Source organism: Equus caballus, chromosome 3 (genome assembly GCF_041296265.1).
Source record: "Equus caballus isolate H_3958 breed thoroughbred chromosome 3, TB-T2T, whole genome shotgun sequence".
In the NCBI taxonomy this organism is placed as follows: Eukaryota; Metazoa; Chordata; class Mammalia; order Perissodactyla; family Equidae; genus Equus; species Equus caballus.
This window is the reverse complement of record NC_091686.1, coordinates 108,085,778-108,111,959: the sequence shown is the minus strand read 5'-3', so window position 1 is coordinate 108,111,959 and position 26,182 is coordinate 108,085,778. Positions and strand designations below refer to the sequence as shown.

At 40.0% G+C, this 26,182-nt stretch overlaps 2 long non-coding RNA genes across 3 annotated transcripts; one reads left to right on the top strand and one right to left on the bottom strand.

Moving 5' to 3' along the window:
• Positions 1 to 1,352: 1,352 nt before the first annotated feature.
• LOC111772944 (uncharacterized) lies at positions 1,353 to 9,347 on the bottom strand. Its single transcript, XR_002807121.2, has 3 exons — positions 9,291 to 9,347; positions 1,892 to 1,944; positions 1,353 to 1,496 (listed from the first exon to the last, which is right to left on the bottom strand). It is a non-coding gene; the product is annotated as an uncharacterized lncRNA (long non-coding RNA).
• On the top strand, positions 6,394 to 25,002 carry LOC111772945 (uncharacterized). Of its 2 annotated transcripts, none has more exons than XR_002807123.2 (3): positions 6,394 to 6,752; positions 6,897 to 7,041; positions 24,520 to 25,002. It is a non-coding gene; the product is annotated as an uncharacterized lncRNA (long non-coding RNA). The 2 variants fall into 2 exon arrangements; XR_002807122.2 differs by lacking the exon at positions 24,520 to 25,002 and adding an exon at positions 11,576 to 12,321.
• The last annotated feature ends 1,180 nt before the right edge of the window (positions 25,003 to 26,182 follow it).

The following is a 26,182-nucleotide window of genomic DNA, read 5'->3' as shown; positions in this document are numbered from 1 at the left end:
TTCCTGCTGAATTGCTACCAGATGAGATGAGAAATGTAAATGTGGCCAAATAAAGATGCAGAAGAACTCACATGGTTACATTAGTAAACTGGCTTAATGACTTCGGGTTCTATGAGTCCAAGGATAGACAGGAAATAATTAATTTTTATGTGTGACTTAGATTTAGATTATGGCCTGGAACACATGCAGCTAACATACCAAGGTCATTTCAAGGCTCAGTAGAGGGAGAGATGAAAAGTTAGAGTACATAAAATATGCTTTCTAATAGTTTAGCTTTCAAATAAAGACCAATATGATAGCCAACTCCCATATTATATTAAGAAGCTCATACTGTGGTGGTTACAGGCATAGGCTCTCAAGCCAGGGACCTGAGTTTGAATCCTGGGCCCACCACCTTCTAGATGCATAACCCTTACTTAACTCATCTATCTCAGTTTTCGCATCTGTAAAATTGAGATAATGAATGTAAGTATCTCATAATGTCTTGTGTGCACTAACTCAGTTAACATTATGTCCAAAAAGAATGTCTGAAATATGGTCAGCACTCGCAAATGTTATCCAGGATTTCTTATATTTCAGTTCCTGAATACTTGGTTTGAAAAACAAATCTCTGGGCACATAAATTTGCCAGGCACTTCTGTTATTGAGATTGTGACACATAAATTCAATCACGGTTCATATTTCTTTCAGTTACACTCCATTTTAAATTTACAAATAAGAGTGCTGTTTCACAAGTGCCAGTTTTGCTCAATTAAGAAAAAGAAAACTATGCTTGAGTAAATCAAGTCACTGATTTCAGATGGTACTCAAAGTGGATTAATAGACAACTTCATACCAACATTTTTAACACATTTTCCTTGTTAAAGAGCATTAGTGCATTAGCCTATGTTTTATTAAGTGTTGAGGGAAGATGATGTGAAGATGATCAACACACGAATCCCTCATCATTTTCCTCAAAACTGTGTGTTCTAAAAGTTCTCTAAAATTAGACTGATAAGATTCTTAATTTTTTAGAAACATAAGATTTACCCATATGGACTAAATGAATATGTGATGGTTTGTAGGTAGCTGATAGTGTGTTCACAGAGCTGCAAGATTACCTCGCAATATATTCAAAATGTTTAACACCCAGAATAGTACAAGCATTTCTACAAAGATTTACCGGTGCCTACTAAGAGAGCAAAGCATCTACTCAAATCTGAACTCAACCCTTGTGACTGATGTTTGATGGAGAGTTGGTGTTAGGTTTACACTAAATTATGAAAAATCTATCTACAAACACATGGACTAGGATGCAGGCTAAGAGATGGGTACGCATTTCCCAGAAGAAGGAATTTTGACGAGAAATATCATAAATGGCCATCATGAGGAGGTTTATCAAATTCCAAATTTGAAGTCTGAGATGATGGTTCTGAATGTTTCTAAATCCTTCTGCATGTTTGAGATGGCCTCTGAGTGCGCTTCCAGAAAGACACATGCATTCTGCATCTGGGACACTAGAAAACACACAAATCAGATGAAATTAAGTAATCCGAGTCTATCTCATACAGAGAATCATCAGCTCTCTGCTATTACGGTGCACAATTTCTTGCTGTGCGTGTGACAGGTGACACAGAAGAAGTGGTAGTGTGCTATTGCCAAAGAAAATAATGTCTACTTGGAACTCTGCCTGTCAATTCTTCAATGAGGTCCTGTTTCTTTGGAAATTGAGATATGTATTGTCTACACAGAACGAGCTCATCAGTGACTTAGGTTTAGCACGATCTCGAGTTATTTGTGAGTTTATGTTAATCTTTATACGGGTGCTAATAGGCATAACATAAAGGCAATGTTCAATCTTAACTCAACTGTTCCCCAAAATTCTGGCTGCAATTCAATGGAAAGGACTTACCTGGGTTGGGACAGCAGAGCAGTTAAAAGTAGCTTGCAGATGTTATAAAAATACTATAGGAAAAACAAGGAAGACATTTAGATCTGGATTTTCAAAATATTGGATGTTCTCACCTTTCACATTCCTTTGTCAAGAAGGAGTGGCTTTGCTAATAATGAACCCTCAAATATATTTAGCATGATGTAAATTTTATAATACAAAGATGATGAGCTAACTTAGGAAGGTAGCTCATCGCGATGTGCTAGAGCTAAACTCAAAATCAGACATTTCTAATCTTTGGCCTTGTAGCATACAAATGTTTTATCTGACCTCCATAAAATGGTTCTTATAAAGAAGTTGCTAGCTATGAAGTCATAAGCATCTGTTTGCAGGAAGTCATTCCCGAGGGAAAACGTTAAAGCCTTACCCACAGGTCGAAGGAAATCTCAGGGCTCTGAATGATCTGGCAAAGCCCAGAGGAACACTGGAGACATGTGCTTCCCATTCTGACCAAGCAGCATCAAAACGTGCCCTCATGTTATATCTCAGAGTTTCAGAACCCTAGCATTACTTACCTCTTCTCATTAGAATTTGAGCTCCATGATGATGGAGACTTTGCCTGTCATGGTCATTGATAATATCTCAATCTTAAAGTAGGAGCTGGCATATAGTAAATACTGAATGAACACTGAAATTTACCTCGTATCACATACTTTTAAAGACAATTTATATGTATTAATTCATTTAATCCTTTCAACTAAGTAGATACTAGCCTTATTCTCATTTTATGGACAGAGAAACTGAGGCACAGACCATTTCAGTAATGTCTCCAACATAATGCAGCTAGGAAGTAAAGGAAGCCAGGATTTCAATCCAGCCAGGCTAGCCCCAGAGCTTTCCCCTGACCATTGCATTCTGATTGAATAAATCAGAGAAAGGATTCATTGAAAAAAAATGAGCATTTAAAATAATTCTGTCTGGGATCTGGACACATAAAATACTTAAGTTTTTCACTCCTCTCTATAAGATGGAAGAAGCAGGGTAGGGAGCACCAAGGTTTATCAAAAGTATCTTCGAAATCACTCCAGTGCTCTAACGGCGATTCTAGCCCTGACAGCAAGCTCAAGACTTAATTCCCTACTGTCTTGTGTTGTTTCTAATGGATTCTTATGCACATGCTGCAGAGGAGAAATGATACTAAACCCAGGAACCAGGAGATAATAATGCCCATTTCTTAAACATGTACTTCAAGCCAGCCCTAGGCTAGACACTGTTGCTACACTATCTTATTTAATCTTTCCAACAACTCTATGGGATATATAGTTTCACCTTATTTGAAGGTGAATGAAGTTAAGGAATTTCATCACTTGGTAGAAAAGGCATTTGGGTCCAGGTCTACCTGACTTCACAGGCCATGGTCTCTCAATGGGGTTTTTGAGCTCAAGTCCCATCTCTGCCTTTCACCAGCAGTTTGACTTGGAACTAGTCCCTTAGCAGCTCTCTGACTTACTCTTGGTCATCTATTAACATCACAATAATGATAATAACAATATTTTATTATCCAGCATATCCAGCCATTCTCAAGATTGCTATAAGAAAAACATATGTAAAGTGACTACATTAGTCACTTGAAAATTTATGTTGTCTTCCCTGCTTCGCTACCTCTCATCCTACATATTTTACAAAATAAAACCAATACAAAGTGCAAAACCCAAATTGTAAATAAAATCTGCAATTAAAATAGCCTTCTTATTGATTTCCTTATTGCGAAATTGTGAGTAAATTTACGAAAGCTGGACGGTGCCCATTTTCTCAGGCCCCACATTTGCTGACGCTCCAAGCACAGCCTGTTGCATATTTGCTAATCCCTCACTTGGAGATGGTGTAGTAAACTGTGAAATGCTCTGTAAAGGTAAGGAATCATCTCTGGTGTGGGGTTAGTATTAGTCACACCTAGCTGTCTTCCCACCTAGCTCAGGAACTCACCACTACACATCTGTCTAGCTCCATGCAAAGTCAACCCTTAGACATGCCTGCCCAGGTAAGCTCTCATGATTCGCCAAGACTGAAGTAGCTGCCTCTCCTCCATGCTTCCACACTGTTCTTATCCCTGTTCTGGCCCATTCTAAGCCTCTGGACATATGAAACAGAGAGCAATAGAAGGGAAGAATGTCTCCCTGCTGATTCACACCAGAGTTTGACTGAAGAATGAGATCACATTCAGTATTCTGGAACGCAAAAAGGAAAAGAAATTTATGGCCAAAAGCCCCTGCATACATCCCCCCTCCCTCTACCCTAGTGCCAGCCAGCACTGCTGTGATAACGACCGTCATTGGAGTTTGTAGATTTCCCTTCCCAAGAGTGCATTCAACAAAAGGAACTCAGCCAGCAGTGTTTTGTTTAACAGCCTGGCCATCCAGAATTCATGTAGAAATCAATGACAAGCAAGCACACCTTAGCACATCTTAATGGGAAGAAATCTCACCAAAAAGGCTAAATGAGGGGCTGGCCCGGTGGGATAGTGGTTAAGTTTGCATGCTCTGCCTCAGCAACCCGGGGTTGGCTGGTTCGGATCCCAGGCGTAGACCTATGCACCGCTTATCAAGCCATGCTGTGGCAGCGTCCACATATAAAATAGAGGAAGATGGGCACAGATGTTAGCTCAGGGCCATTCTTCCTCAGCAAAAAGAGGAGGACTGGCAGCGGCAGATGTTAGCTCAGGGCTAATATTCCTCAAAAAAAAAAAAAAAGGCTAAATGAGCAAAGAGACAATTCAATTTCCAGAGTAGAGACTAGGCTGAGATGGAACACAAACAAGAAAAAACTCCTGAGGTGCTCTAAGACTAAGGCTGACTACATGGGATACCCACTGTTTTCAAACCACTACAAAATGGAGAAGAGGAGAAATCATTAGCGACACCTGCCAATGACCCCATATGATGCTGAGTCCCTGCCAGAAGCTGAACATGAAATTCTAGTGAGGGAAAGGGAAAAGATAGATGGGCATGTTTATGTAAACCCCTTTCCCTAGGGGCTTTCCTGACACACAGTGGGAAGGAGGGGAGAAGGCACCTGAAAGAGGTAAGCAGAGAGACAGGGGAATTGGATGATGGGAACGTCTGGGTCTCTATGGACATGATCCAGCACTGAGAATGTCTCAAGGGTGTGAGGGGGAAGGGAACACAGGAAGGAGTGAAAAGAGGATGAAGCATTTTAAGGTTTATAAACTATGAGTTCTAGGAGCCTCTCATTATTTTTTATTAATGCATAATTCTAAGAGTCAAAGAGTATAACTAGGTTTATTAAAAAATAGCAGGCTCCTTCTCCTGTCCCTGCTTATTCTCACTTCTTAATCTCCAGAGTCATCACATTCAACTCTTTTGCTGTTTCTTCCGATATGTACCACCTAATTTCAACATAAGATATCCATATTGCAGGGCCGGCTCCACGGTTGAGTGGTTAAGTTTGCGAGCTCTGCTTTGGTGGCCTGGGGTTCGCAAGTTTGAATCCCGGGCACAGACCTACACACCGCTCATTAAGACATGCTGTGGTGGCATCCCACACAGAAGAACTCGAATGACTTACAACTGGGACATTCAACTATGTACTGGGGTTTAGGAGAGAAAAAAAAAAAAAAGAAATGGAATGTTTATTTCCTACTTTGTTTAAAAGAAAAAGATATCCATTTTGCTTTCTTGATTTTGAAGTTATAGAAATTATCTAATTTACTCCTCCTAAGGCAGACAAGGGTTTTGCTTGCTCAGTGTCCTCTGTGCCCATCACTGCCACATCCTGAAACTCCGTCAAACCTGCGAAACACTTCTCAGTCAAGTCAAGAACATTAATACCTGATCTACTGTTTTCCTTGGGGACTTCTCTATGAAGCCTGTCACTGGCTCCAGTGTGGACTGGGTTCCCCTTGGCCAGCTGCATAGCAGGCATAATGGGCCTTCTTTTCTTTGTCGTCTCTCTCTCCTCCTGGGAACCCTCTGTTTCCTGGATCTCAGGCTTTTTCATTGATTCTCTTATCTGCGCCTATGCACTGAGCGAGAGGCCGTGGGCAATGAATATGTTGACATCTTGCACATCTGAGAATATTGTTATTCCACCCTCAGACTTGATTTATAGTTGAGTTGAGAACATAATTCCAGTTAGAATTCATTTCCTCAGGACTATGAAGCATTTCTCTATTGTCTTCTACCTGCCAGTATTGCCACTCAGAAGCTTGATGCCTTTATAATTCCTGAGCATACGTGACCTGCTGCTTTTTCATGTCAGGAAGCTCTTAGAATCCTCTCTTTAGTGCTAGTGTTCTGCATTTTCTTGATGATACGCTTTGGTATGGTCTTTTTTCCTCTTTCTGCTAGATAGGAAGTGGGCCCTATTAATCTGGAAATTTATGGCCTTCAATTAATGGAAATTACTTGTTCTTTGGGATATTGAATGGAAAATGTTTAAAATTCCAGATTCCAACTACAATCTTTCGGAACCTAATCTCAGGAGTGGCATTCCATCTATTGGTCATATTCTATTTGTTGAGGCTCGTCAGTAAACTCAACTGGAGGGGAGGAGATTACACCAGCATGTGAGTACCAAGAAGGGGACCATCCGGAGCCATCTTGGAGGCTGCCTACCACACCTTACTTAAAAACAGACAAGAGTCAGAATCTCTTCACTTCATCTGCTTTTCATGAGAGTGAAACAGTGTTACCTGTAGCAATACAGGGCCTCAGTCTGATGTCGAAGATTTTCCTGAGATCTCCTACAGACAGAAGGAATATGGAAGACTTTTTTCCCCAGAACAGCAACTACAATAATTCTATAAGATGATCTTATCCTGCTAAGAGTATTAACAAGAAAAATCACTAATAGGAAAATTAAGGTGAAGATTAGGGTAATTAATCATTCAATGAATTTGAACAAAATATTCATTTGTCTTCATAATTAAGGTGTATAAGGAAAAAAGATTACTTCTCCAAAATTATACAAATCAATGAATCAAAATTTCTTTTCCCTTTACTAACAGAGACATTCATTACAAAAGTGATTACTCAAACTCAAATACAGTTATCTCATTTCTCAAAGAAAAGTCTAAAAACCCAGAGAATTAAAATCGGAGTTTTTGAGGCAGTTTCCATAACTCTATCATTTCCAGCAGGGAGAAAAATCAGGTAAGTTATTATGTATTGAACACAATCTAGTTGGCTAATTGAGTTTTTCTCACTTCTTGAATTGATTGTTGCAACTACAGCACAAGTAGCTGCCTTCCCCCTATTTGTTATCTGATTGACTAATTATTAAAAGTTCCCAAACTTTGGGCAGAACATATTTTGAGGATTTGGATTGAAATGTATAACTGAACAGCCGTTCTCCCCTCTAACTGCCTGTGTGTTTATACGTGTGTTATAACTATACTGTACTTTATATTAGTCTTCTCACAGAGTGTGTGTGTATGTGTGTTATAAATTTGCTGTGCTTTTTATTAGTCTTCTCACAAAAAAATACTGTAAGTTAGCAGTGATTGTTAGGTGTAAAATATGTGCTATTTTCAGCTCAGTCAAAGGTGAGCAAATGCGACATTTTATTTAAGTGAGTCAGAAATTGGCTGGGCATTGTGTGACACCTTCTTTCTCAGTGCCAAGAGCCCAGTTCCCATATCAAATTCCACTTGAACTCAAATCTGCAGAAATTGATCAGCTCTAGAAGCAGTTATACAGGACAAGAAATGTTGAGCATCTATTAAATTCAACTTTCCTTATGTTCTGATGGAGTATCTTATCATTTATTGGTATATTTTCAAACCAATGCTGAAATATTATTCCAAAATACATGTGAATTAAAGATAAATGTGGAGTTACTTAATAGAATCTGCATGCTTAAAAAGGCAGGCAGTTTCCAGTTCCTATTATGTGTCCACCACAGTACTAGGCTTCATAGGAGAGAGAGGAGTGATAGAAGTTATAATCCAAAAATTCACTGGCGAAACACAGCACATCCAAGAGAATTCTACAACAATATAAGCTATTCAATGTCTACTCCTCAGACACATTTTTCTTTGGCCTATGAAACCTTGGAAGCACAATTCATATTCTACTCAGTACATCACCAGTACCTAACACAGTAACTAGAACATAATAGATGCTTAAAAGAAGGCTAATGGATGATGAATATATCAATAAGTAAATTAATAAATGTATAAATGAACCAAATATAGAGTGCTATGGAAATTAAATGGAGGAAGACATTCCTATAGGTTAGTAAGGTAATGAAACTATATATACGGAAGTGATAGGGGGCTACAGCTGAATGTTTGTGTCCCCCTAAAATTCATATGTTCAAACCTAACCCCCAGTGTGATGGTATTTGGAGTGGGACCTTTGGGAGGTGATTAAGTCATGGGGGGAGAGCTGTCATGAAAGGGATTAGTGCCCTTATAAAAGAGACCCCAGAGAACTGTCTTCCCCACTTCCACCATGTGAGGGGGTACAGGGAAAAGACAGATGTCTATGAACCAGAAGAAGGCACTCACCAGCCACCAAATCTGCTGGCACCTTGACCTTGAACTTTCTAGCCTTGAGAACCATGAGAAACAAACATCTGTTGTTCATAAGCCACCCAGTCTATGATACCTTTGTTACAGCAGCCCAAATGCACTAACACATGGTATTTACTCAAGTCTCAGAAAATTAAGAATATTTTGCTTGGATAGAAATACGGCAGGAATGACATTAGCTGAGCTGCCTTCCTGAGAAAATACCCTTCACCACCTTTCCCAAACAATCATGAAGTCTTAGTCTTCTTCACTGTTTCGTGATCTTACTGCTTCTTTTATAGACACGAAGAGGTGGACTGTATAACGGTTACTTGGGCTGAGTTGAAATCCTGCTTTCTCATTTCCTAGCTGTGTGACTATAACCAACTTATTTAATTTCTCATCTATATTCTAGGAATACTAACCAAACTTAACAAGTTGTTATGAGGATTAAACGGCGTATGATATGAAAGGTTTAGGGCAGTGCTTAGCACATAGTGATTATTAAATAGGTGTTAGCTATTTTGGCAGAGAGAGCCAGCTCTCCACCAAAATCTGCTCACTCCTTCCCACACACACTATGTCACTGGAAAGAGGCTGCCAAAGACGTTCCCCAGCCTTCCTGCATGTAGATGTGACCAATGACTAGTGCTCATCCACGGAACGTGAGCAGAAGTGATACGGTCCCTTCTAGGACAAGGCATTAAAAAAGCACATGTGTCTTCTCTGGGCTGCCTTTTATTCCTTATTCTCTCAGCTGATTGGGCCCAGCCATACAACAAGTCATTAAAATATTCATTACATAATAAGACCTAGAATAATTTACCACTGATAAGAATTAGTGAAGCCAGCCCTGTTGGTCTAGTGGTTAAGATTCAGCTCTCTCACCTCTGCAGCCCAGGTTTATTTCCTGGTCAGGGAACCACACCATCCATTTGTTGGCTGTCATACTGTGGTAGCTGTGTGGTATTGTGAAGTTGAATGCTATGTCACCAGTATTTCAAATACAGCAGGGTCACCCATGGTGGACAGGCTTCAGCAGAGCATCCAGACTAAGACAGACTAGGAGGAAGGACCTCACCATCCATTTCTGAAGAAATGGGCCATGAAAACCCTATGACTGGCAGTGGAGCAATGTCTGATGCAGCACCAGAAGGTGAAAGGATGGTGCAAAAAGCCTGGGCATAGTTCCACTCTGCTGTCCACAGGGTCACTAGGAGTTGGAATCAACTAAAAGGCACTAACAACAAAAGAATTAGTGAAAACACACCTTGCCATTATAATTAGAGAAAATTTTCTGTGTTTGTATTAGGATTACCTTCAACTGGAAACAGCCAATACAATATAGCTTAGGTATCTTTCAGCTTTGCTTTCTTACTGAGCAAGATGGGAAACAGAAGCCACAATGTTCATTTGTGTGCTACAGTAAGTCTTGAAGGCAACAAAAGTAGAGAAACATATTCAGTAATCATCATGTCAAGACAGCAGGAATTGTAGATCTTTTTCATGAGAAGGATACTTGCTTTGAAAAGACTGTAGCTTTACCAAAACATGGATTTGCCTTAACTGAAACACCTAATGTGAAGCATCCTCCAAGGATGCTTGGGCCGGCCCCAGGGCTGAGTGGTTAAGTTCGTGTGCTCCACTTTGGCGACCCAGGGTTTCGCTGGTTCGGATCCTGGGCGTGGACATGGCACCACTCATCAGGCCATGTTGAGGTGGTGTCCCACATGCCACAACTAGAAGGAGCCACAACTAAAATATACAACTATGTACTGGGGGGATTTGGGGAGAAAAAGCAGGAAAAAAAAAGAAGATTGGCAACAGTTGTTAGCTCAGGTGCCAATCTTTAGGAAAAAATAAAAGAATGCTTATCACATTTCTTATCACCAAAGACTGGGTGGCTTAAACAACAGAAATTTATTTTGTCACAATTCTGGTTGCTAGAAGTCAAGAGCAAGGTGTCGGCAGAGTTGACTTCATTCTGAAGCCTCTCTCCTTGGCACATGGATGGCCATCGTCTCCCTTTATCTTCACCTGGTCTTCCCTCTGTACATGTCTGTGTCCTCATCTCCTTTGCTCATAAAGACACCAGTTATATTGGATTAGGACTACCTTAATGACCTTAGTTTAACTTCTTATTTGAGGTATAATTGACATACAGTATTATTTTAATTTGATTATCTCTTTAAAGGCCCTATCTCCAAATACAATCACATTCTAAAGTACTGGGGGGTTAGGACTCAACATATGAATTTGGGGGCTCACAATTCATTCCATAACAAGAACCAAAGCCACATTTGCTTAGAGTACTTGAGAGTAATCCTGAGTTTGGCTGGGAGACAAATGGAACTTCAGGTCTCACCAATTATTTTAAACCACACTCTCATACTCTACGAAATTCCCTCAGAGTTTAAGATTAAGGGCCATGTGACTTAGAAATGTCCAAATTCAAAAAACTGAAGTAGTGCCTCTATCAATAATATTATCCTCTCAGAGCCAGCCTGGTGGTGTAGTGGTTAAGTTCACATGCTCTGCCTCAGTGGCCTGGGGTTCACAGGTTTGGATCCCAGGCGCAGACCTACACACCGCTCATCAAGCCATGCTGTGGTGGCATCCCGCACATAAAATAGAGGAAGATTGGCACAGATGTTAGCTCAGGGCCAATCCTCCTCACAAAAATAAATAAATAAATAAATAATAATAATAATAATATCCTCTCCAAAACTGCCAATATCTTTTCTAACGTGTTTCAGGTAGTAATGCACCTCATCATTCTCCCTCAACATTAACTCAATGGAACTACCACTCTCTCTCAATGGTTCCAGTATATAAACTTATTTTCTAGCTAACACATCTACGAAAAATGCCTTTTTAAACCCCTTTTAGAAACTGTAGATGCAACTGATAACCTCAAAAGAATGAAGAGTTTATTTGCCAGGCACAACCTTGGCACACAAATTCTATTGCTCTCTACAGTTGTTTCACCTGACAACATTAATTCTTTTCTACTTTAATGAAGAAGAAAGTTGTACATGTCACGAGGTTTCTTTGCTTCATCCTGAAATCACAGGCAGCCTCTCGCCCTGGGAGTGTCGTCTAGGGCCCTGAAAGTGGGCTCTTTCATCTGAGCCCGGTTTTGAATCACAGCCTCTTCATGTGGTTTTTCTTAGGAGGAGACAGAATACAAAGACACCTCCTGCACAGATGTTCCCTGGCTTAAAGAGGATGAGTCTTGAAAGGCTTGACTGAAATTTGAGCAGAAGTTGCATGTTTTTATGAGACAAGTAAATCACACTCCCAGAATAGTCGGAAGGGGTGGGGTTCACTGATGTCTTGGCTCAGCTGGCCGCTATCTGGGCACTTAAGAAGGAAGTAAATCATTTAATAGGAAGCTCTGAAGCCACCTTTATGGATGCTGCTGCTGGACAACTGTGGATTCCATTAGCCAACTTGCCACATTGGAAGAAGAGACTAGAATCAGAAATTTGTGAAAACTTTCCAATGCTGGAGGAAGTGTTTCAGCAGTTGAAAATAATAAAATCTATAGTCAATTTGTCAGAAGTCTGCAGATACTCAGAACTACTACAAAAGTCTCCTGAAAAATACTTCTGTTGAAATGGGAAAATGAATTCATAATTCTTTTCTTGCAAGTTTCATCATAGCACCAATGATGAAAGTTCTGGAAAGATACCCTCATTAATTTGAGGACAAGAGAAATAAAATCATGAATTCAACCCCTAAAGAAAGAATCTGGGAAATATCTAGTGTTTCATAAGACAAACTATCTTCACATAACAAAGAGCATAATGAAACATAATGAAAATTAATATTCAGTTCGCCTCTTACTCCTTTACGTGTCAGGGTTTTCAGCACTTATTCCTATGAAAATAAAAGTCAAAATCAAATGGAAATCAAAGATGTCTGCATATTGCTACTTCAATAAGCTCTCTCTATAATCTTACCCCCTCATTAAAGCGAAACCAAACAAAACTGATACTAGTACAATTTAGATCTCCTTCAACTTTTTTCAGAAATTAGCATAATTTCTTAAGAAAAAAAGAGAGTAAAAAATTATAATTCTTAAAAAAGATTATTTCTATTCTCCATTGTGAAATAAATTCCCAATCAGTTGCTTTCACTGCATTAATATCAGTTTTGTTTTAGGGAACAGAACCAGGCCCCAATCAAACTGGTGGCATGTGTCCATCTGGATTTCAGTGTTAATATGGACCAGTGACTGCTGTGTTTCTCTCCTTCTCCCCCTTTTGGAATTAGAGTGTTTATTTCAGTTATCCTACCCCTGTATCATCACTGTATATTGCGTCTGTCAGGGTAGGTGAATTCTCCTTAGTTCCAAGACTTTTAGATTAATAGGAACTGTAACCAAGGAACCAAGTCCATGGAGCCACCTCCACTCCTGGACCTGATTTAGATAAGATCCTTTACCTGGAGCCTGAACCTCACACCCTAGTGAATAACACTTTGGGAAATGTTTGGGAAAGAGACAGCATTTTTGGCAAGTGGAGGGAGAGAAATAATTTGTGGCCAAAGGGCACAATAGGGTGGCTTTTAAAACACGCCAACATTTGTTGACCTTTTTCTCATAGAGGTGAACCACACCTGGTTCTCTGGGGACATTTGCTCTGGGGGAAGCCAGCTACCATGTAAGAAGCCCAATTTCCCTGGGACTGATTGTAAAGGCCAGAGGTAGGCCTTCTGAAGGGAAGCCTTACTGAGCTCTCAGCCACCGGCCAGCCACAATGAGCAGTCACATGAGTGAATGACTTGGAAGTCCAGCTCTGTTCAGCATGCTGATGTCTGACATTTGCCTGCAACTGCATGAAAGATTCCAAGTAAGAATGGCCGATCTGAGCCCTTCCCAAATTCCTGACCCACAAAATCATGAATAAATAAAATTATTATTTTAAGCCATTTAGTTTGGGGGTAATTTTAAACAAAGCAGTAGAAACTAGAACAGCAAATGACAGAAAATACTTGGGGTAATGTAAAAAGAAAAGTATCACAGTGCCCCTTACCTGCAGTTTCGCTTTCCAAAATTTCAGTTACCCCCAGTCAATCACAGACATCATCTGCTCCTGACATCCAACCATCCACATCGTCAAGGCTCGATGATGCTCCTTCTGACGTATCGTCAGAAGGCCAATAGTAGCCTGAGGCTATCACAACACCTCCATCATTCACGTTACTTCATCTCATCATGTAGGCATTGTATCATCTCACAACATCACAAGAAGAATGGTGAGTACAGTACAAGATATTTTGAGAAAGAGAGAGAATACATTCACATGATTTTTATTACAGTGTATTGTTATAATTGTTCTATTCTATTACTAGTTATTGTTGTTAATCTCTTACTAATTTATATATTAAACTTTACCTTAGCTATGTATGTATAGGAAATAACATAGTACATATAGGCTTAGGTACTATCCTTGGTTTTAGGCATCCATTGGGGGTCTTGGACCATATCCCCCATGGTCAAGGGGGGGACTACTGCAAGCTTATTAAAATAATAAATGTGGCTCATAGAGTCAAATAGGCAAAAGCCAGGGCATATCCTTGGATGCAGGTCTCAGAAACTACTCAACAGTCTCATCTGAGTCCTTCAACTAGAATGAATGTGTCTTAGCCTGCTTGGGCTGCTCTAACAAAATATCACAGACTGGGTGGCTTAAACAACAAATATGTCTTGCAATTCTGGAGACTGAAAGTCCAAGGTCAGAGTACCAACATTGTTGAGTTCTGGTGAGACCCTGCCTCGTGGATTACACACAGCTGTCTTCTCATTGTATCCGTACATGGGGGAGAACAAAGAGAAGCAAGCTCTCCAATGTCTCCTCTTTAAGGGCACTAACCCCATCATGAGGGCTCCACCTTTGACCTAATTACCTCCCCTAAAGTCCCAACTCCATATACCATCATACTGAGGATTAGAGTTTCAACATATGAATTTGGGAGGGACCCAAACATGCAGTCCATAACAGAACAATTACCAAAAAGATTTTTTTTACATTTATCCTCACTCAACTCAAGATTTAAAGTCCCAAACTCGCCGAACTTTTGGCCATTGTCAACAATTTGGACAGAACAAAGCCACAGTATTTTAATTTGTAATTCCACTGTCTCAGTTACCTATTGCCATTATAATGCTGTATAATTATAATAATAGTAGACAATCATGAAACCTCAGTGGCATACGGCAGTAAGCGTTAATTACACATACATGTAGGGTTAGCTCAGGGTCAGCTTCTAATTTTAGATGACATTGCTCACATGTCTAGATTTCCACTGGTTGTTGGATGAACTATGATGGCATCATCTTTACATGTCTCTGTTCTACATGTCTTTCATCTTCCATCAGGCTAGCCCAATCATGTTCTCATAGTAAAGACAGAGACACAAGAGAAAGGGCAGAAATACTCAAGGTGACTTTAGGCCAAAGCCCAGAACCGGCACATCTTCACCCCCACCTCATTCTGGAGGGCATTTATAATTACAGGAGAGAAAATATATACTCCATTGTTCTTGTGAGAGTAACTGCTAAGTCACATGGCAAAGCCACAGATTCAGGAAGGAGTAAAATGCTGGGACTATCAAAACAATTTGCCACCTGCACCAAGGCTGCACACAGTAGGGGGAAAGGAATTCACCAAAAGGAATCCAAATTGCCAAAAGAAGGTTTAAGTTAATTTTGATAAGCCAATTATAATAATAAAGCAATTTTTATACAAAATATTACATGCATGTGTATGTTTAGTTTCTTATTAAGGTGTCTAAAGTTTTCATTAGATTCTCATACCAGTTTTAGATGGGAAAGAACCACATACAGAAAGTCAGAACACTTGGTGGCAGTTTGGTCACCGTTGAAGCTTTGACATGGTTCTGTACTGTCTGGGCCTCAAATCCCTTGTCTGTAAACTGAAGATGATGCTTAGCTACTTAGCACCTATTAAGCAGAGCTCTCCATTATTGCCCCATTCTTAGAAGGCCTCTGTGGACATACAATTTATTGAGATATTAGTTTACGTTAATTCTTACATATTTAAAAAGTCATTGGCAAGCAACATCATCATCATAAGCAAGATTAAAAGGCAGGCTCGAGGGGCTGGCCCCGTGGCCAAGTGGTTAAGTTCGCGCGCTCTGCTGCAGGCAGCCCAGTGTTTCGTTGGTTCAAATCCTGGGCGCGGACATGGCACTGCTCGTCAGACCACGCTGAGGCAGCATCCCACATGCCACAACTAGAAGGACCCGCAATGAAGAATATACAACTATGTACCGGGAGGCTTTGGGGAGAAAAAGGGAAAAAATAAAATCTTTAAAAAAAAAAAAAAAAAGGCAGGCTCAAAACCAGTGACAATTAAGACAATTAAGCCAGGCAATTAAAACCTGCATTGGCCATTTGCTTGCTGTGTGAATTGGCAATTTACTTAACCTCTCCAGGCTTCAGTTTACCCATCTAGAAAATGGAAACAATAATAGTGGTATCTACCCCTCAGAGTTGTCGTGAGGACAAATGAAAGAAGAAAATCAGGACCATTGCTGGGACTTGTTTGTCTAGCAACACACCACGGCTACAATCCAGAGATAAGAGGTTGTCAGCACCCCAACACTAGGACCTTGTCATGCCCCACATCTTGATTCTCTTCACCCCTCCATTCCTGGTGGCTCTATATCAGACCACTGTTGTCTGAAGTACAGTACCATGGCCATGCTTGGTGACAGCATGGAAAGATGGCCTCTGCCTCACTCCACTTTCCAAATCTCAGGTGGTGCATCATATTGGTGAAAATAAATTATATTCAGAACCACAGGCGCAAAGGAGCCTAGAAAATGCAGGGTTCTTCTTTCACCTTTCCAATCTCTGCAGTAGACCAAGGCACACAACTCCCAGGGGCACCACGCTCATTGTATCACGTCGTCCCAAGGGCAGGGGAGGGAGGTGGGGCCTTATTTTCCTTGGGGTGGAGATCATGGAAGCTGTGAAGGCAAAAGGAGGGCAAAATTTGCTAAGAGGAAAGGATGACTCTCTGTAGATCCCACATAGCAGCAATGACAACTCCACCCCCTTGGAAAAAAGAGCTAGAATGCACTCATTTAGGTCCGACTTCATCTCTGAGAGATGTTAAGCAAATTTTACCTCACTAAAATACTAGTTCTACCCTCAAAGACACTGGTGAAAGATTAATGAGATGATGAGTATAAAAGCAATGATTGCAGTAATGACAAAGCTACTGAATTCCACTGAAGGCCAATCAGAATTTCCAAGAACAGGGAACATGCCCTGTTCTTTGTTATTCCCATGGCTACTACCTGACCCAGAATTAAATGTCAACACATGTTTACAGATGGGATAAGCCAGAAAGTACACTTGTACTGTAAATGACAATGTATAGAAATCTGGGGATTAAAGACGAGGAGGGAAGGAAAGAGAAACTATTTTACAAAAATCATAATAGAGGGGACATCTACTTTGCCTCTGTGGAGAGCCAGACTTCATCTTAACTAGAGGAAGATTTCTAAGTACTCAGTAGGCCTCCCAATGAAGAGTTCTAAGGAAAAAGAATATTATTGGATTTTAAGATTAAATCACTTTTCAATTCTATGTCTACTTTACTTACGCATTCGCTTATTTCATAAGTTTCTCAACCTCATCTTCATAAATGACCATCATTATACCCTCTAGAATTAACAGAACAGGCATATTGCCACTCGGTTCATTTGCTGCTTTAAAAGCTGTTATTTAGTCTTCATCTGAGAGATATCAAAGATTCCTATGAGAGAAGCAAAGCAATTTCCTTCTTGTTATGTGTTTTTCTAGAATCAGACAACATGCCAAGTACAGGGCAGTAAATGAAATAAGGTAAACCCTTCCTGAACCTTCACTATGCCACTCACACTGCCAGGAATTATACGCGAGACATCATTAGAGAGACAGAGCTCCACATCAACTGACCTGTATCAGGATCACACTATCACAGTAACAGTTGTCACAGGTCCCCTCTGAACCATAATGTTCTCATCTCTAAAAGAGTAAAGCTCCTGAGCCATTCCATGGGGGGATTGAGGTAATACATACAAATGTAAAATGTGAAAAGTGTAAAGCACTTCCTACATTGAGAGATTGTCAATACTGAGCAATCTGTAGAGTTTTAATTATTCAAATAATCAGTCTATTGATAAGACAAATATTTTTTATATATAAATTTGTATATCTGAAAATGACTTTCAGTGTGATGAATTTTCAAAAATTTAACATGAGAAAAATCAATGACATATCAGGAAATACAAAAGAAAAGCAAATTAGTATGATAAAAAGTAAAATCAAGAATTAAAAACATTTCTAGAATTTAGACTTGAAGTCCAACACCCATGCTACAAATGTCTTTTAAAATTAGCAACAGTTTCTAACAGTCTTTTTAAAGTAAAGGATCCTTCATAATAACTTTTATGGAAATTTTTACTTTGCTTAAGCTGATAAGGATCATATCAGATAGACTAAATATCTCTAGGAAAAGAAAATCAAATTACATGCGTTATAAACTTCAGACTTGCAGATGGCAAAATCAAATATGGCTTGTCTACAAAAATTACAAATCATGGAGTTGAATCATGAATTACCAAAGTTTTGACTTTAGTGGCTCCTTAAAGTCCTGCTCTAAAGAAAAAAATAAAGAAAAATCCAACAGTTGTTCACACCAAATGATTATTCAAAATATAACTTGTTAATCTCTGAATCCAGACTCCATGTTGATTATATCCAGCAAATCTTCTAGGTTATGATGCCTGCAGAGGAAATAATACTACTTCCATTGTCCAGGGTAGGTGCCATTTTACACGCAAAAGCAACGACTTTCACGCAGAAGAGAAATGGACAAAGAAGTTCGCTTATCATAACTCTAAAAACAAACCATGATGAAGAACAAATGATTATTTCAGTGAGAACTCTCAAACATTGTCTAGGCTATTGGGAAGGAAAGCTGAACTTGAGAATCAGTGCTATTAAAAGATTACTGCTTCAGCTCTATTTTATTTTTATTTTGTTATAATTAATAATTCCACGATTGCCTATTCTCTGTTCTCTTAAAATCTTCCTTTGCCAATTCCATCATGTGGGATTTTTCTCTCCCAAGAATGTTTGTTAGGTAGAACGTGGTCTTCAAAGGTGTCCCTTCCTTGCTGTCTCTTTGCTTAAGGAATCTACCACCACAAGGAAAATAAACATCAACATGGGGATATTATAAAGCTTCAAAATCTAACAGAGTTCTCAATAAATATAGTCTCTGTTGAGGAAGACCTGACTCTGTGCTGATAGTACCTGAAACCCCACATAATTCCTTCTTTCCTTTGATTCTTGAGACAGGAATTCACCAACTTCATTCTCCCTTCAACCTCTGTGAGCAGTTTTACCCATCATCTGTTGTTGGCCCTCAGACCTGAATTACCTGAGTGGTGATGCCCTGTCAACCATGTTTCAAGGCCCCCTTACCAGCTGCCTCCAGGTGGGAAGCACAGAAGGAGGCTGAAGGGCAGGAGGAAGAGAAGGCCAATGCATTTCTGCCCTCTTTCTTTGCTTCAGGTAGAGTTTCCTCAGAGATTGCACCTGCTCTCTGGCCCTACCTCTGTGGTCCCAGTTCCCACCAAGCAGACCTGCATGGTTTCCATTTCCACTGGTGGCCTAGCTCCTCTCTTCATTCCTCCAACCCTAGGGTTGGTAGTAGCTTACCATACTTGCGATTCTTGAGGTTCCCTCAACTTCTGGTTGCTCTTCCTAATACTTCTAAGTAAATATAAGAGATTCCTTTTATTAAATTAGCTAGTATGGCTTCTGCTGGCAGGCAGAATCCTCTCTGATAAAAAAAAAATACATATATTAGATAGATAGATAGATAGATAGATAGATAGATAGATAGATAGATAGATATACTGATGATTCTTTCTTCACGAAAGGCCTCAAACAGGGTCACTGAACTACATAATGGTAACATTTTTTATACCTCCACTTCTGGTGCAAGAGCCATTGCAATCTTCGGAAAAACCCTAAGAAAGTCAGTGAGGGCCTTACTTCCAGGAAGAGCAGAATAGTGGGTGCACTATTGGAGCTCTGGATTTCCCACGAGTGGTCCTGGTATCCAAGAATGGCTTGGTTAACCAAACTCTCCAATAGCATCTTGCTCTGTAATGTGTATAATTTAATTATCTTAATTTCATATAGAGTGATAAACTTCATCCCCATTCCTATTCTGTCTCTAAATTCGTCCTATGTTGCAATTCTAGAGAACCCACCACATCTGGATGATGAGTGAGGTAAATATGTCACTGTTTAGGGAACTTTACATTTATCCTTTTCCCCAAATCTGTTTCTTCTAGAGTTGCCCTTTCAAAGACAATCGCAATTCAATTCTATTAGTTCCACAGTTCCAAATCCCTAGGGTCAGCCTTAACGCTTTCCTTCTAGCACACTCTGGCTCTAACCCATCAGCCGTCCTACTGATAAAGCTTCTCACCACCCCTCCGTTCCAATGTTATCATCTCCTGCCTGGACAACTGAAAAACCCTCCAAAGTGACCTCTCTGCTCTTATTCTTGATTCCTGTACTGTCTTCTCAGCACAGAAGCTAGAGGAAATAATCCTGAATGTGAGGCATGAACCCTAATGTTGGACATTTAATGAAATCTCAGAAGAGGAAGCAGAACGGGGTTTTGTCACAAAAGTGGAACATAGACCCAGTTGGGTTCCCCACTCCCTCCAAATGCTTCAGACTCAAGACAGTAAACCACAATGCACCGTGCCTCAGAGGAGAAGGTTATGAGGACCAGACATGGGAAAACAGAGTCAAGGAGAACTCACTCCACTATTTGTCAGAACAAACAGAAGTCTGGATAGAATCTCTGTGTTTAGCATAAGCAGGTACAGGAAGAAAGAAAGGAAAGAGAAAAGAAAGGAAGGAAGGGAAGAAGGAAGGAAAGAAAATGAAAAGAGAAAAAGAGATGAAAGAAAAAAGAAATGATGGAGAGAGAGAATGAGAATGAAAGAGTAAAGATTTAGGAGATCTGCCTTCTTTATGCCATGAACTCTTTGAAAGGCTTTCTAGAACAATATTTTTAAATGCATAAAATGACATACATAAAATTGTAAAGGAATCTAATTATATTGTAAATACAATTACAAATATTAAAGCAAGAAAATTATGATGTAAAATATATATGCTTCTTTATTATTCTGTTAAATAACAACATGGACTGGTCTACCACAGTTTTGAAGCAATGAGGGACACAATACGTCTGGGCATCAGGAACAACTGTAAAGCAATGTGAAAGTATCTGTGATTTCCATTGATGACAAGGTCACAGGACTGCTAACATTATTGAAGGATGCTGCCTAAATTCATATTGAGAGATCTGTTAAATTTTAGTTAGAGATTAATGAAATCAAAGATGCAATCTTTTTCCCCAACCAAGTTCAAAGAGCCTAGCATTCTATTCAAGAATTCTTTGGGAGTTCACGGATCCCATAACCAGATCTGCTGTAAAAAATAAATACATAAACCAAGGAACAAAAGAAAATTTCCTAAGACTGCCTCACACTTAAACCAACTGGAGAGAATCCTATGGAGATTCTTGCTCAAAGAGTTTCCTTTATATTACTGTACCATAAAATAGGGCAATATTAAAAAACTTCAATCTTCATAAAAAGAAAAGAAATACGGCTTTGCTACTTGAAGGACAATTCAGTTCAGTTACTTTGAGGATTGCTACAACAAGCCTAGGTCATGGCTTTTATTACACAGCATTTTTTGCTGTTGTGTTGAGTGGTCTTGGTTTTGATTTTCATTTGTTTGCTATAATCTAGAGAGTGGGAACAACATACCTACCTCGCAAGGTGTTTGGTGCTCCTGATATATATTAAATGAATTCTCAACAAAGGTCAGTTTCCTCCCCTTCGCATTCCTGAACACCAGGAAGCTCTCTCGACCAGCTAGGTTTCTAACAAAATATATAGCCCTAGTCACAGGGCATGAAAATGCGAGAACTGACTGAAGCAGATCCATCTTCAGGACTTTAAAAAAAAATTAAAGCATAAGGTTTTAGCAGTCTCAGCACTGGACATTTAATTCCTAAATGCTGACATTTTATCTTTTTTGGAGAAGTGAATTTTTATAGGGTTCTTCTTTCTTCTGAATAGAAAATTATGTTTGGATTTTTAATATGAATCACTTATATCTAAAGAGATCTTTAAAAATGCTGACAAGAGATTCTAGAAACACTTAAATTCTAAGGCTGAACTGGTTCCAGCATTCATTAAAATAATGGTGGAAGGAGATGTGCTGAAGGGACCACTTTCTTCTGTCTGGAATTGTGTGTACGAGCCTTTTAAGTCAGGAATGGGGGATAAACTCAGGGGCTGAAGGATAATTCTCCATTTGGCAAAGGAATTTTCTTGAGGAAGGAGACAGCAGCCCACAGTGTATTAATTGGTTTATGAAAGTAGTTACATCATTGTGGTTTGGGGAATGATTTTAAAGCTTAGCAAAACGTGAAATTAATTTTTGATTTTTTGCTCCAGGTTCCTCTTTAAATCCCTACTCTGCTACTTTTAAAAACAAATATCTGTACTTTCCTTTTGTTGGAAGCATGTTGTTTCTCTTTCTAAATATTTGTTCTTTATTTGTTCAAATTTAAATTCATTCTTTTAAATATTTACCGAGTCTCTCTCATGTGTTAGACACTGTGTTAGGAATTGGAATACAAAGTGGAACAGGAGAGAGTTTTTTCCATTAATGGACTTACTAAGGCAGACGGCCCACGTCAAAATGAATTGCAATAGATCCACTGATGTATCAAAGAGATATCTGCACTCCCATGTTCATTGCAGCATTATTCACAACCGACAAGACATGGAAACAACCTAGGAGTCTGTCAGTAGATGAATAGATAAAGAAAATGTGGTATATACGTATACAATGGAATATTATTCAGCCATGAGAAAGAAGGACATCTTGCCATTTGCAAAAACATAGATGGACCTTGAGGCCATTATGCTAGGTGAGATAAGTCAGAGAGAAAAAGACAAACACTGTATCATATTACTTACCAACGGAATCTAAAACAGCCAAACGCATAAAAACAGAGAGAAGAAGGGTGGTTACCAGGGGCTGGAGGTAGGGGAATTGGGGACAGGTTGTTTAAGAGTATAAAATTGCAACTAGCAGATACATAAGTCCTGGAGATCCAATGGCCAGCATAGCGATCATAGCCAACAATATTGTATTATAAACTTCAAAACTGCTAAGAGACTAGATCTTAACAGTTCTCATCATACAAAAGAATTCAAGATATTTATGTGATGTTGTAGAAGTTACCTAACACAACAGTAGTAATCATATTGCAATACATAAGTGTATCAAATCAACACACCGTACACCTTAAACTTACACAATGTTGTATGTCAATTATATCTCAATGAATAAAAATTAATTCATTAAACATTAACAAGATGTTTACCCAACAAAAAAGATCCATGGATAGATGACCGGATAAAGGAAATTGCTATATAAATACAATGGAATATTATTCACCCTTAAAAAGAAGAAAATCCAGTCATATATTACAACATGGATGACCCCCAAGGACATTATGCTAAGTGAAATAAGCCAGTCACAAAGTGACAAACACTCACACACTGCATGATTCCACTTACACGAGGCATCCAAAGTATGGTCAAACTCAGAAAAGAGAACGGTGGTTGCCAGAGACTGGAGAGAGGAGAGGTGGGGAGTTTTTCAATGGGTGTAGAGTTTCAGTCACACAGGATGAGGGGGTTCTGGGGATCTGTTGCACAACAATGTGGGTGTGGTTGACAATATTGTACTGTACATTTGGAAATTGTCGGGAGGGTGATTTTATGCGATATGGGTTTTTTGCTACAACAAAAATAAGAAGTAATTGCAGTAGAGCAGGATACTGCCATTAGAGAAATACTGAACATACAGGCTGGAGTGTCAGCCCAAGGGAAGGAGCACATAGTTCTACCTGAGAAGTCAGGGAAGGCTTCCTGGAAGAGGAGATAATTAGGACTAAATGTGACTGATTACTAGACGTTTACCAGGCGTGAAGATGGAAGGAGAAAGGGCCTGGGCAAAGTCAAAGAAGCATGACACCGTGGGGGCCTTGGGGGCCCTGTAATGAGTTGGGGAGGGCTAGTGTAGAGTGAGTATTAGTTGCTGCCAAAGAGAGGTCTGCTGAGTTGGAGGGGAGGCAGACGCAGGGCCACGTGCACCGAGCTGAGACGTCCTCGCTGGAAACGTTACGCATGAGAGAGCTCAGACCTCGGTGTCTTAGTCAGCTCAGGCTGCCGTAACAAAACACCACAAACTGGGTGGCTTACAGAACAGACATTCATTTCTCGTAGTTCTGGAGGCTGGGAAGTCCAAGGTCAAGGTGCCAGCAGACTTGGTTCCTGGTGAGAGCCCGCTTCCTGACTGCAGCGGCCTTCTCACCGTGTCCTCACACACAGAGAGAGACAGAGCTCTGCTGCTTGTCAGGACACTAATCCCACCACTGGGGCCCCAACCCCATGACCTCATCTAAACCTAACTACCTCCCAAAGGCCCCACACTGGACCTTTGGGCTTCAGCATAGGAATTTGGCAGGGATATAAACATTCAGTCCGTAACACTTGGCTTCTCGGACAGCGGGCAGCTGATGCAGTAAATCTACCAGAAATACCACTAACCACAAACTTCAGAACAGCATCAGAGCATTACTTCCACATCAGGGCAACAGAAAATGCAGGACTGAAACGACACTCTGAGCTGCTGGTGTTGCTGGCGGCTAAGGATCTGTACTCTAGGTTCTGGCTGAGGCGGGGTCAGATCGTGGCTTTTCCGACTCTTAGCAGCTGTGTGACCTTAAGAAATTTACTTAATGATTCTGACCCTTAGTTCCTCATCTGTAAAATGGGGATGATGACGATAATACCTCATAATAATAAGAAATGTTGGAAGACCTAAATAAGAAATGCTCAGTAGAATGCCTAGCAGAGAATAACACTCAATAAACATTATTGTCTTTGTTTTTATTATTATCTGTCTCAGAAGTTGCAAGTCACTCAAGGGAAAGCAGAATTCAAGAAGTGGATGTCACAAAGCCGACACTGAAAGTGTAATACTTGGTACCAACCAGGTTTTTGAAGCCATCAATGAAGAAAACCCAGACACAGCATTTGAACTGACACAGACACACACACCCCCCAAAACAAACTTCTGAGGAGCAAAACAAAATAAGTCCACTCTAGTTTGAAATTTCTTAATTAAGGGGTTATTCACATAAATTTTCACATGCTTACCTTAACATTTTATTGGATAGCTTCTTCAGTATTTCTAAGACAAAACAAAAAAATATTATAATTGTTTAGATCTTTTAAATACTTAGTAGCTTCAGTTCAAGTTCATTTTATTTTGCTTTTTGATTGGCACAATTTTATCTTCCCCTCCTTGCCTAAGACATATCCAAGAAATGCATTATCCAAAGTGATTTCATTACTGGAAGAATATTCATTAAAATGTTTGCGAAGTCCTGTGGTTTGATAGAATTTGCCCTTTGTTCCACAGCTTTCAGGACTAAAGCGTCTCCAATTTCAGAGTCGTAAACACTCTAAAACCATTTTCCTATCTGTACTTCTTATAGCTGAGTGATGCTTTTCCAGGGAAGAGAGGTCTGTTGGAATTCCCAGCCCAATTTTAGATCCAGACTAGCTGGACTCACTAAGAGCAAATGCACTGGAAAGCTGCTCCCGACACGAGTCTCTTGCGGAAAGCTGCATCTCCCCCCGCTTCTCCCTACTGTCCGCTTAATTCTAAGCTATGAGACACCAGAGAGAAAAGAGGCTTTTCGTATGCCTTTGATCAAAGAGCGGCGAAATTAGGGTGCAGCCAGGCGGAGCAATTGCCCAGAGGCATGCAATTTCTGGCACAGCCAGGACAAATTCCAGAGACCCGCTCTCTCTACTGTATAACCCTGTGTCACTAACACCTTTTCCCCATCAACAAAGCCAAACACATCTATTTACACATCCTTTCATGTTGCTGCCTTACGGACATACACTAGAGCCTTGGGCTGTTCCTTCCCAGATCAAAGGACAGCCATACACTGAGCTGGGAATAAAGTTGGGTGGTGGAGGGCACAGCCCTGGCCTGCCGGCATCAGGGGGCAGGAGTCAGGGATGGTTGACAGCCCAGGCTCGACAACCTAATATCAACTCCAATTTCTTAACTTCTGACCTGTCCTCACACTCTTAAAAGGAAGAGAGAGATAGTGGCAGCAGAACAGTAATAGAAGAAATGGTGGCCTCAGCAGTACAGTAACAGCAGCAGTCATAGCTGGAGTAATGGTATTGTTATTATCAGTGGGGATGGTGATATTAACAGAATGATTAAGAATGCTGGCTTTGGGGCCCGAGTCCCTGGATTTGATACCTACTTTGCCACTTACAGACTACTTCATTTCTGCCAAATTATTTACCTTCCCTAGGCTTTAGTTTCTTCATCTTTAAAACAATAATCACAAAAGTGTAGCATTTTTTAATGGCAACAAATTATTTGACACTCCTATTAACAGCTGGAGCCTACATTCCCTCCTATCAAGTCTGAGTGGCCTGATGACTGCTTCCACCAATACGGTACAGTGGAAGTGATGCCACTTGGCTTCCCAGAATAGGTCATAAAAGGCCATGCAGTTTCCATCTTCTTCCCTGGATCA